The sequence below is a fragment of the Delphinus delphis genome, chromosome 1 (assembly GCF_949987515.2).
Source record: "Delphinus delphis chromosome 1, mDelDel1.2, whole genome shotgun sequence".
Classification (NCBI taxonomy): domain Eukaryota; kingdom Metazoa; phylum Chordata; class Mammalia; order Artiodactyla; family Delphinidae; genus Delphinus; species Delphinus delphis.
In genome coordinates this window covers 115,800,239-115,812,541 of record NC_082683.1, presented here as the reverse complement: position 1 = coordinate 115,812,541, position 12,303 = coordinate 115,800,239, and positions in this window count along the sequence as shown.

Genomic DNA, 12,303 nt, shown 5'->3' with positions numbered 1-12,303 from the left:
AGAGACCTCCCAGCTCCACGTAATATCAAACGGTGAAAAGAGATCTCCATCTCAACACCAACACGCAGCTTCACTCAATGACCAGCAAGCTACAGTGCTGGAAACCTATGCCAAAAAACTAGCAAGAGAGGAACACAACCCCACCCATTAGTAGAGTAGCTGCCTAAAATCAAAATAAGTCCACAGACATCCCAAAACACACCACCAGATGTGGACCTGCCCACCAGAAAGACAAGATCCAGCCTCATCCACTAGAACACAGGCACTAGTCCCCTCCACCAGGAAACCTACACAACCCACTGAACCAAATTTAGCCACTGGGAACAGACACCAAAAACAATGGGAACTACGAACCTGCAGCCTGCGAAAAGGAGAACCCAAACACAGTAAGATAAGCAAAATGAGAAGACAGAAAAACACACAGCAGATGAAGGAGCAAGATAAAAACCCACCAGACCTAACACATTAAGAGGAAATAGGCAGTCTACCTGAAAAGGATTCAGAATAGTGATAGTAAAGATGATCCAAAATCTTGGAAATAGAATAGAGAAAATCCAAGAAACATTTAACAAGGACCTAGAAGAACTAAACAGGAAACAAGCAATGATGAACAGCACAATAAATGAAATTAAAAATACTCTAGAAGGGAACAACAGCAGAATAACTGAGGCAGAAGAACGGATAAGTGACCTGGAAGATAAAATAGTGGAAACAACTACTGCAGAGCAGAATAAAGAAAGAAGAGTGAAAAGAACTGAGGACAGACTCAGAGATCTCTGGGACAACATTAAACACACCAACATTCGAATTATAGGGGTTCCAGAAGAAGAAGAGAAAAAGAAAGGGACTGAGAAAATATTTGAAGTGATTATAGTTGAAAACTTCCCTAATATGGGAAAGGAAAGAGTTAATCAAGTCCAGAAAGCACAGAGAGTCCCATACGGGATAAATCCAAGGAGAAACATGCCAAGACACATATTAATCAAACTGTCAAAAATTAAATACAAAGAAAGCATATTAAAAGCAGCAAGGGAAAAACAACAAATAACACACAAGGGAATCCCCATAAGGTTAACAGCTGATCTTTCATCAGAAACTCTGCAAGCCAGAAGGGAGTGGCAGGACATATTTAAAGTGATGAAGGAGAAAAACCTACAACCAAGATTACTCTACCCAGCAAGGATCTCATTCAGATTTGATGGAGAAATTAAAATCTTTACAGACAAGCAAAAGCTGAGAGAGTTCAGCACCACCAAACCAGCTTTACAACAAATGCTAAAGGAACTTCTCTAGGCAAGAAACACAAGAGAAGGAAAAGACATACAATAACAAACCCAAAACAATTAAGAAAATGGGAATAGGAACATACATATCAATAATTACCTTAAATGTAAATGGATTAAATGCTCCCACCAAAAGACACAGACTGGCTGAATGGATACAAAAACAAGACCCATATGTATTCTGTCTACAAGAGACCCACTTCAGACCTAGGGACACATACAGGCTGAACCTGAGGGGATGGAAAAAGATATTCCATGCAAATGGAAACCAAATGAAAGCTGGAGTAGCAATTCTCATATCAGACAAAATAGACTTTCAAATAAAGACTATTAGAAGAGACAAAGAAGGACACACATAATGATCAAGGGATTGATCCAAGAAGAAGATATAAAAATTGTAAATATTTATGCACCCAACATAGGAACACCTCAATACATAAGGCAAATACTAACAGCCATAAAAGGGGAAATCAACAGTAACATATTCATATTAGGGGACTTTAACACCCCACTTTCACCAATGGACAGACCATCCAAAATGAAAATAAATAAGGAAACAGAACCTATAAATGATACATTAAACAAGACAGTCTTAATTGATATTTATAGGACAGTCCATCCAAAAAAAACAGAATACACATTTTTCTCAAGTGCTCATGGAACATTTTCCAGGATAGATATATCTTGGGTCACAAAACAAGCCTTGGTAAATTGAGGAAAATTGAAATTGTATCAAGCATCTTTTCCGACCACAACACAATGAGACTAGATATCAATTACAGGAAAAGATCTGTAAAATATACAAACACATGGAGGCTAAACAATACACTACTTAATAACGAAGTGATCACTGAAGAAATCAAAGAGGAAATAAAAAAATACCTAGAAACAAATGACAATGGAGACATGATGACCCAAAACCTATGGGATGCAGAAAAAGCAGTTCTAACAAGGAATTTTATAGCAGTACAATCCTACCTTAAGAAACAGGAAACATCTCGAATAAACAACTTAAACTTGCACCTAAATCGATTAGAGAAAGAAGAACAAAATAACCCCAAAGTTAGCAGAAGGAAAGAAATCATAAAGATCAGATCAGAAATAAATGAAAAAGAAATGAAGGAAATGATAGCAAAGATCAATACAACTAAAAGCTGGTACTTTGAGAAGATAAACAAAATTCATAAACCAATAGTCAGACTCATCAAGAAAAAAAGGGAAATGACTCAAATCAATAGAATTAGAAATGGAAAAGGAGAAGTAACAACTGACACTGCAGAAATACAAAAGATAATGAGATATTACTACAAGCAACTCTATGCCAATGAAATGGACAACCTGGAAGAAAAGGACAAATTCTTAGAAATGCACAACCTGCCAAGAGTGAATCAGGAAGAAATAGAAAATATGAACAGACAAATCACAAACACTGAAATTGAAACTGTGATTAAATATCTTCCAACAGGGTCTTCCCTGGTGGCGCGTGGTTGAGAGTCCGCCTGCCGATGCAGGGTACATCTGTTCGTGCCCCGGTCCAGGAGGATTCCACATGCTGTGGAGCGGCTGGGCCTGTAAGCCATGGCCGCTGAGCCTGCACGTCCAGAGCCTGTGCTCCAAAACGGGAGAGGCCACAAGAGTGAGAGGTCCACGTTAAAAAAAGAAAAAAAAAGAAAAAATCTTCCAACAAACAAAAGCCCAGGACCAGATGGCTTCATAGGCGAATTCTATCAAAAATTTAGAGAAGAGCTAACACCTATCCTTCTCAAACTCTTCCAAAGTATAGCAGTGGGAGGAACACTCCCAAACTCATTCTACGAGGCCACCATTACTGTGATACCAAAACCAGACAAGGATGTCACAAAGAAAGAAAACTACAGGCTAATATCACTGATGAGCATAGATGCAAAAATCCTCAACAAAATACAAGCAAACAGAATCCAACAGCATGTTAAAAGGATCATACAACATGATCAAGTGGAATTTATTCCAGGAATGCAAGGATTCTTCAATATGCGCAAATCAATCAATGTGATACACCATATTAACAAATTGAAGGAGAAAAACCATATGGTCATCTCAATAGATGCAGAGAAAGCTTTTGACAAAATTCAACACCCATTTATGATAAAAACCCTCTAGAGAGTAGGCATAGAGGGAACTTTCCTCAACATAATAAAGGCCATGTATGACAAACCCACAGCCAACATCGTCCTCAATGGTGGAAAACTGAAAGCATTTCCACTAAGATCAGGAACAAGACAAGGTTGTCCACTCTCACCACTCTTATTCAACATAGTTTTGGAAGTTTTAGCCACAGCAATCAGAGAAGAAAAGGAAATAAAAGGAATCCAAATCGGAAAAGAAGTAAAGCTGTCACTGTTTGCAGATGACATGATACTATACATAGAGAATCCTAAAGATGCTACCAGGAAACTACTAGAGCTATTCCATGAATTTGGTAAAGTAGCAGGAAACGAAACTAATGCACAGAAATCTCTGGCATTCCTATACACTAATGATGAAAAATCTGAAAGTGATATCAAGATAACACTCCCATTTACCATTGCAACAAACGGAATAAAATATCTAGGAATAAACCTACCTAAGGAAATAAAAGATCTGTATGCAGAAAATTATAAGACACTGATGAAAGAAATTAAAGATGATACCAATAGATGGAGAGATATACCCGTTCTTGGATTGGAAGAATCAACATTGTGAAAATGACTCTACTACCCAAAGCAAATTACAGATTTAATCAATCCCTTTCAAACTACCACTGGGATTTTTCACAGAAATAGAACAAAAAATTTCACAATTTGTATGGAAACACAAAAGACCCTGAATAGCTAAAGCAATCTTGAAAACGAAAAATGGAGCTGGAGGAATCAGGCTCCCTGACTTCAGACTATTCTACAAAGCTACAGTAATCAAGACAGTATGGTACTGGTACAAAAAGAGGCATATAGATCAATGGAACAGGATAGAAAGCCCAGAGGTAAACCCATACACATATGGTTACCTTATCTTTGATAAAGGAGGCAGGAATGTACAGTGGAGAAAGGACAACCTTTTCAATAAGTGGTGCTGGGAAAACTGGACAAGTACATGTAAAAGTATGAGATTGGATCACTCCCTAACACCATACACAAAAATAAGCTCAAAATGGATTAAAGACCTAAGTGTAAGGCCATAAACTGTCAAACTCTTAGAGGAAAACATAGGCAGAACACTCTATGACATAAATCACAGCAAGATCCTGTTTGACCCACTTCCTAGAGAAATGGAAATAAAAACAAAAATAAACAAATGGGATGTAATGAAACTTCAAAGCTTTTGCACAGCAAAGGAAACTATAAACAAGACGAAAAGACACCCCTCAGAATGGGAGAAAATATTTGCAAATGAAGCAACTGACAAAGGATTAATCTCCAAAATTTACAAGCAGCTCATGCAGCTCAATAACAAAAAAACAAACAACCCAGTCCAAAAATGGGCAGAAGACCTAAATAGACATTTCTCTGAAGAAGATATACAGACTGCCAACAAACACATGAAGGAATGCTCAACATCATTAATCATTAGAGAAATGCAAATCAAAACTACAGTGAGATATCATCTCATACCAGTCAGAATGGCCATATCATCAAAAACTCTAGAAACAATAAATGCTGGAGAGGGTGTGGAGAAAAGGGAACACTCTTGCACTGCTGGTGGGAACGTGAGTTGGTATAGCCACTATGGAGAACAGTATGGATGTTTCTTAAAAAACTACACATAGAACTACCATCTGACCCAGCAATCCCACTACTGGGCATATACCCTGAGAAAACCATAATTCAAAAAGAGTCATGTACCAAAAATGTTCATTGCAGCACTTTTTACAATAGCCAGGAGATGGAAACAACCTAAGTGTCTATCATCGGATGAATAGATAAAGAAGATTTGGCACTTATATACAATGGAATATTACTCAGCCATAAGAAGAAATGAAAGTGAGCTATTTGTAATGAGGTGGATGGACCTAGAGTCTGTCATACAGAGTGAAGTAAGTCAGAAAGTGAAAGACAAATACTGTATGCTAACACATATATATGGAATTTAAGGAAAAAAATGTCATGAAGGACCTAGGGGTAAGATGGGAATAAAGACACAGACCTACTGGAGAATGGACTTGAGGATATGGGGAGGGGGAAGGGTAAGCTGTGACGAAATGAGAGAGTGGCATGGACAAATATACACTACCAAACGTAAAATAGATAGCTAGTGGGAAGCAGCCGCATAACACAGGGAGATCAGCTCGGTGCTTTGTGACCACCTAGAGCGGTGGGATAGGGAAGGTGGGAGGGAAGGAGATGCAAAAGGGAAGAGATATGGGAACAAATGTATATGTATAACTGATTCACTTTGTTATAAAGCAGAAACTAACACACCATTGTAAAGCAATTATACTTCAATAAAGATGTAAAGAAAAACCCCACAAAACCATATGATCATCTCAATAGATGCAGAAAAAGCTTTTGACAAAATTTAACACTGATTTATGATAAAAACTCTCCAGAAGGTGGGCATAGAGGGAACCTACCTCAACATAATAAAGGGCATATACGACAAACCCACAGCAAACATCATTCTCAATGGTGAAAAACTGGAAGTGTTTCCTCTAAGATCAGGAACAGGACAAGGGTGTCCACTCTCACCACTGTTATTCAACATAGTTTTGGAAGTCTTAGCCATGGCAATCAGAGATGAAAAAGAAATAAAAGGAATACAAATTGGAAAAGAAGAAATAAAACTGTCACTCTTTGCAGATGTCATGATACTATACATAGAGAATCCTAAAGATGCCACCAGAAAATTACTAGAGATAATCAATGAATTTGGTAAATTAGCAGGATACAAAATTAATGCACAGAAATCTCTTGCATTCCTCTACACTAACAATGAAAGATCAGAAAGAGAAATTAAGGAAACACTCCCATTTACCATTGCAACAAAAAGAATAAAATATCTAGGAATAAACCTACTTAAGGAGACAAAAGACCTGTATGCAGAAAAGTATAAGACAGTGATGAAAGAAATTAAAAATCATACCAGCAGATGGAGAAATATACCATGTTCTTGGATTGGAAGGATCAATATTGTGAAAATGAGTCTACTATCCAAAGCAATCTGCAGGTTCACTGCAATCCCTATCAAATTATCGATGGCAGTTTTTATGGAACTAGAACAAAAAATCTTAAAATTTGTAAGGAGACACAAAAGACCCCGAATAGCCAAAGCAGTCATGAGGGAAAAAAATGGAGCTGGAGGAATCAGACTTTCTGACTTCAGACTATATTACAAAGATACAGTAGTCAAGACAATATGGTAGTGGCACAAAAAGAGAAATGTAGATCAATGGAACAGGATAGAAAGCCCAGAGATAAACCCATGTACTTATGTCAAGTAATCTATGACAAAGGAGCCAAGGATATTCAATGGAGAAAATATAGTCTCTTCAATAAGTGGTGTTAGGAAAACTGGACAGCTACATGTAAAAGAATGAAATTAGAACACTCCCTAACACCATACACAAAGATAAACTCAAAATGGATTAAAGACCTAAATGTAAGGCCAGACACTATCAAACTCTTAGGGGAAAACATAGGCAGAACACTCTATGACATACATCACAGCAAGATTCTTTCTGACACACCTGCTAGAGAAATGGAAATAAAAACAAAAATAAACAAATGGGATGTAATGAAACTTCAAAGCTTTTGCACAACAAAGGAAACCATAAACAAGACGAAAAGACAACCCTGAGAATGAGAGAAAATATTTGCAAATGAAGTAACTGACAAAGGATTAATCTCCCAAATATATAAACAGCTCATGCAGCTCAATATTAAAAAACCAAACAACCCAATCCAAAAATGGGCAGAAGACATAAGTAGACAGTTCTCCAAAGGAGACATACAGATGGCCAAGAAGCACATGAAAAGCTGCTCAACATCACTAATTATTAGAGAAATGCAAATCAAAAGTATAATGAGGTACCACCTCACACCATTTAGAATGGGTATCATCAGAAAATCTACAAACTAAAAATACTGGAGAGGGTGTAGAGAAAAGTTAGCCCTCTTGCACTGTTGGTGGGAATGTAAACTGATACAGCCACTAGGGAGAACAGTATGGAAGTTCCTTAAAAAACTAAAAATAAAAATAGAATTACCATATGACCCAGCAATCCCAGTACTGGGCATATACCCAGAAAAAACCATAATTCAGAAAGACACAAGCACCCCTATGTTCATAGCAGCACTATTTACAATAGCCAGGTCATGGAAGCAACTTAAATGCCCATTGACGGACAAATGGATAAAGAAGATGTGGTACATATATACAATGGAATATTACTCAGCCATAAAAAGGAACAAAATTCAGTCATTTGTAGAGACGTGGCTAGATCTAGAGACTGTCATACAGAGTGAAGTTAGTCAGAAAGAGAAAAACAAATATTGTATATTAACACATATATGTGGAACCTACAAAAATGGTACAGATGAAATGGCTTGCAGGGCAGAAATTGAGACAGAGATGTAGACAACAAACCTATGGACACCAAGGGGGGAAAGTGGTGGGGTGGTGGTGGTGGTCGTGTGATGAATTGGGAGATTGGGATAGACATGTATACACTAATATATATAAAATGGATAACTAATTAGAACCTGCTGTATAAAAAAATAAGTAATATAAAATTCAAAAATTAAAATAAAAAAAGATCAAGAGAAAAAACAAAAACAAAACCCACTGGGCAACAACCTTTTTGAAAAATCCTCAGAGGAATCAGTCTGAGCAAATCCCATGACCTCGACTTCCATCCCTTGCCCTGTTCTGTCATTTGACTCCGCCTACTCCTCCTCAGCTTCTTTTTCATGGTTCACTTTAAAGTTTTTCTTAGTTAACTCCACTTCAACCTTGCTCATTCTACTCCTGTCTCATCTTATCTTCTAGTCCAAGTATTTACTGTAGTCCACATTGGGGGAAGAGCTGAGTGAAAACTGGGGTTGACTGGAGCTGAAGCATGACCTCAGGCAAGTCTGACCCTGAGTTTCAGTTCGGAAGTGCAGGTAGTAAAATAAACAGGGCTCACAGGGCTCCAATATGATCAAGTGTCATATACAATTTCTGGTATTTAGCTGACTCCATTTCCCCATGCTGATCCTTTGGGGAGGGTAACTACTTCCAAGACAAGAGTTCAGAGATTGAGGAGAGCAGTGTTTTTATTGTCATCTCCATGTTGAGAATCAGAAATGTCCCCAATTGGAAATAGCTACTAATATGCTGTATCAGGGACTGTGGCTACTTTATGGGTTTCCAAATTGTCCTGGGTGGGGAAATAATTCATTTAGATACAAGAGGGATGGACCTGAAATTTCTTAGACCACAAGGGTGTGGAATCCATTCATTTGGGTCAAATAACCTTGCTTTTCTACTAATGTTCAGTGGATAGGCCAATGTAAAGGTTCATACAGTGAATTTGTCATAAGGGAGGAAGAGCCTGGGGGTGGGAGACCAGTATTCAAACTATGTAGGTCTGAGTTCCCACACTTTGTGCTCTCAACCTACCCACACATGATCTACTCCTCACATGATTTAAAGTTGGCTCAGGTCAGAAATCCCCTTGGGTGGGTACATGCAAATTTTAGCTTCTGGATTAATCAGGGTGATTCCTAACTGGGAAACCAAAAGCAGATATTCTCTATCAGGGGTCTTTAATCTTTTCTGAGCACTGACACCTCTGAAAACAAGTAGAAGCTATGGATCCTCTCACCAGAAAAAAAACTAACACACATTCAAACAAAATGGTTCGTTCCTGTTGTGCTCGCATTAAAAAAAAATTAAAAAAAAGCAATGGGACTTCCTGTTTCTGGTGCCTAGGCCCCACCCACGAGTTGCTGAATGGAGAGAAGAGCTCAGTGCTATTTTTCTCTAACCTTAAGACACGAATTCAAGAGAGCGCTTTGGTTCTGGCCTGTCTCTAGAGTTCCTGGGAAGTTCTGGAGAGTAGCATGTGCTCCAGAAGGTGGGAACTGCCTCTGGCTCTGCAACTTCTACTGCTGCCTCATTTGTTCTTGGCAACCAGCATACAAGGTAATTTCCACAAATTGTCTGCCTCTAATTGTGCGCTGAAAGCCCTGTCAGACGGAAAAGGGAATATGGGGTGTGGCTCAACCTGGAAGTGGAGTAGGGGCTCCAGGCAGCAGGTATTTTCATCCTAGTAACAGGGCTGTGGTGAGTTGGGGAGCCTTCCTTAGCCTGGAGAATCAGACTCCATCTATTTCCCCAAGGGGATGTGACAAAATTAGGACCTTGGTGAGATGAGAAAGTAGGCCCCTCATATTTAGTGCTGTGGTTTGTCCTCTGTAAAGTCTCCTTGCATTGTGAATAACAGGAAGCTACTCTGATAGCTGCCACATTTTATGCTCAGGTGTGTTGTGCCCCTTGAGGCATTCTTTGAGACCTTTGTCTATGCAAGGAATTGTGTCATGAGCAAAGGTAAATGATGTTGTCATTGTCCCAGAGAGAGATCAAAACTGTGGGAAAGGAAACTTGTCTAGGGTCTCTGAGTGAGAGTCTGAGCAGAGGACTCAGTACCAGAGGAACCCCCAAACATCTGATTAAGAGTTCAGGTTCATTCTTCTGCCATGGGCTTGTTCTGGTCCCCTCCTGTGCTAACTTTCTTTTCCCTGTTACAGCTGCCCAGCCCTCCAGTACCTGTCTGAGAATTGAGAGCTAAGCTATTGTCTTTCTCACTATTCCTCCTAATAAATACTCAGGTCTTTTTCATTTAAGGGGCTTTAATGCTCACCACAATGGAAAAAAATGAGTAAAAGTGAATGTTCGTATGGGAAACAAATATAACATCATAGAATTATGACAGTATGTAACTTTTAGGGAGATGAGATAGCAATGCTTGAAGGAAACCCTGTTGGCCACTCATGCAAGGCCTCTCAGGGTGGTAATACATTGGATTGGTTTATGACAAGTTTAGGAGAGGAAGAAATTTTTCTCTACCCTTCTAGATTCTTCTGACTGGTCTAAGAATTAAATTGACATGAGACATATTAACAAGAGAAAATCAGAGTTTAATATTGCATACATGGGAGAAACCCAGAAAACCGGAATAACTTGCCATAATGGCTGAAGCCCTCACTTTAAATACCATCCTCAGCTAAAGACAAGAGGATGTTAAGGGTGGCAGTTCTGGGAGGTTATCAGGAAAAGCACAGTAAACAAGGGTAAGGTTGTTAGGCAGACTTAAGTTAATGCCTTCTCCGTTGATAAGAGTTTCTAGAGACTTGGTCTCCCTCTCTGTCCTCTTCCGGTACAGAGAGGGAGACACTCTTACAAATGAAAATTTCCCTTACAAATATAAATGTTTCTTACAAAAGGGTAACTCCTACATGATTTTCAGAATGTTTCTCTTTAGAAAATAACCAGCTTAAAACAATTAATATGCCAAAGAAACATATATTAGGGTGGCAAATTCTGCTCCTTTAGGTTGTGTAAGCCTAGATACATGATATATTCAGGGTACTCATGGCTGTGTGGGCTCCATGGGACTGAGTTTACTCATAGGGCACTGATATGACCTTGGGAGTGGGGGCTGGCATGAATTATTCATCCAATTGTTGGGAAAGATAGAGATGCCAAGAGAACTGGAATATTTCAGGACTTTTCTAGACTTAGGTCAATGTGTCTAAATCTTTTTATGCCTCGATTATGCCTACAGATGGTCCTTTTAATCCCAATTTATGACTCCCTCACCCCATAACCACATTTCATCTAAATTTAACTTTGCTGTTTGCCTTGAAGGAGGTTCTGTCTCTCTTACCTCTAGGTCTATACAAATGCCTTTCCTCCTGCCTAAAATTTCCTTCACTCTCTTCTCTTCAGCTCCTCCCTTAGCATTCCATTTTCATGTGACTTCCTCCTGGAAACCTCAGACTCCAAGTTATGGTTGGTGAACTGCTTGACTGTCTGTTTCCTTGAGCCCCGTGAGGACAGGGACCTTGTCCAGTGCTGAACATGGCACAGTGCCTAGAACATGGCATGGGCTCAATAAATAATTGTTAATCCTATGAATGAATGACATCAAAGAACTTCCTTTCAGGTTATCTGTCCAGATCTTCCTAGGGGTATAGTAATTCTCTCCTCCCCAGTAAGGGATGCTCTTGTGAAGAAATTTAAGAAGTAATTTTAAATCTTCTCCTTAATTCCTCCTCAGACTTGAGTTTCTCAGCTCTCTGACCTCAGGGCCCCCTCATCACTAGTAGGCATCTTCCCTGTCTCCCTTCAGTACAACAGAGTGTGGTGGAAACAGCTTGAACTGGGAATCAGAAGATCTATGTTCTGAGTTCCATGCCATGGGACTTTCTATAAATTGTGAAAGCTTCCTGAGCCTCAATTTTCTCCACTCTGTTATGGATATAACAATATGCTCACCATTTTTTCAAGGGGTTATTGTTAAGATCAAAAGAAATAAAGAATGTGAAATTGCTCTGTGATTGTGACCACATACAATTTGAGGTAGATAAGAGCTGAGAAGAACATAAGGAAACTCTAAAGCCCCGCACTCTCTCCTGAGCCACAGACCTGAATTTCTAACTGCTTTTTAAACATCTCCAGACTCTCCAAACACATTTCCAAAATCTAACTCTCCGTCTTTGTTCCAGCTATCTACTGCTGCATAACAAGCCACCACAACACTGGGACTTCCTCACCTTCCAGTTAGTCATTGCAATCTGGCCGATTAAACTCATTAGACTTCCCATCTCAGGAAATGGAACTCTCTCTGTTCATCTTGTCCCCCATGACACACATCTGGAGTCTTGATATCTATTGACAAATTACTTCCTTGAAAGGTTTGTACAGGTTTGTTAAATAGTTGATCTCATTAGAGAGCTCCAGGTAACTCTATATCAATATCTTTAAAACTCACCTCTTTCAGTTCTTCAAACTTTTACTAGAA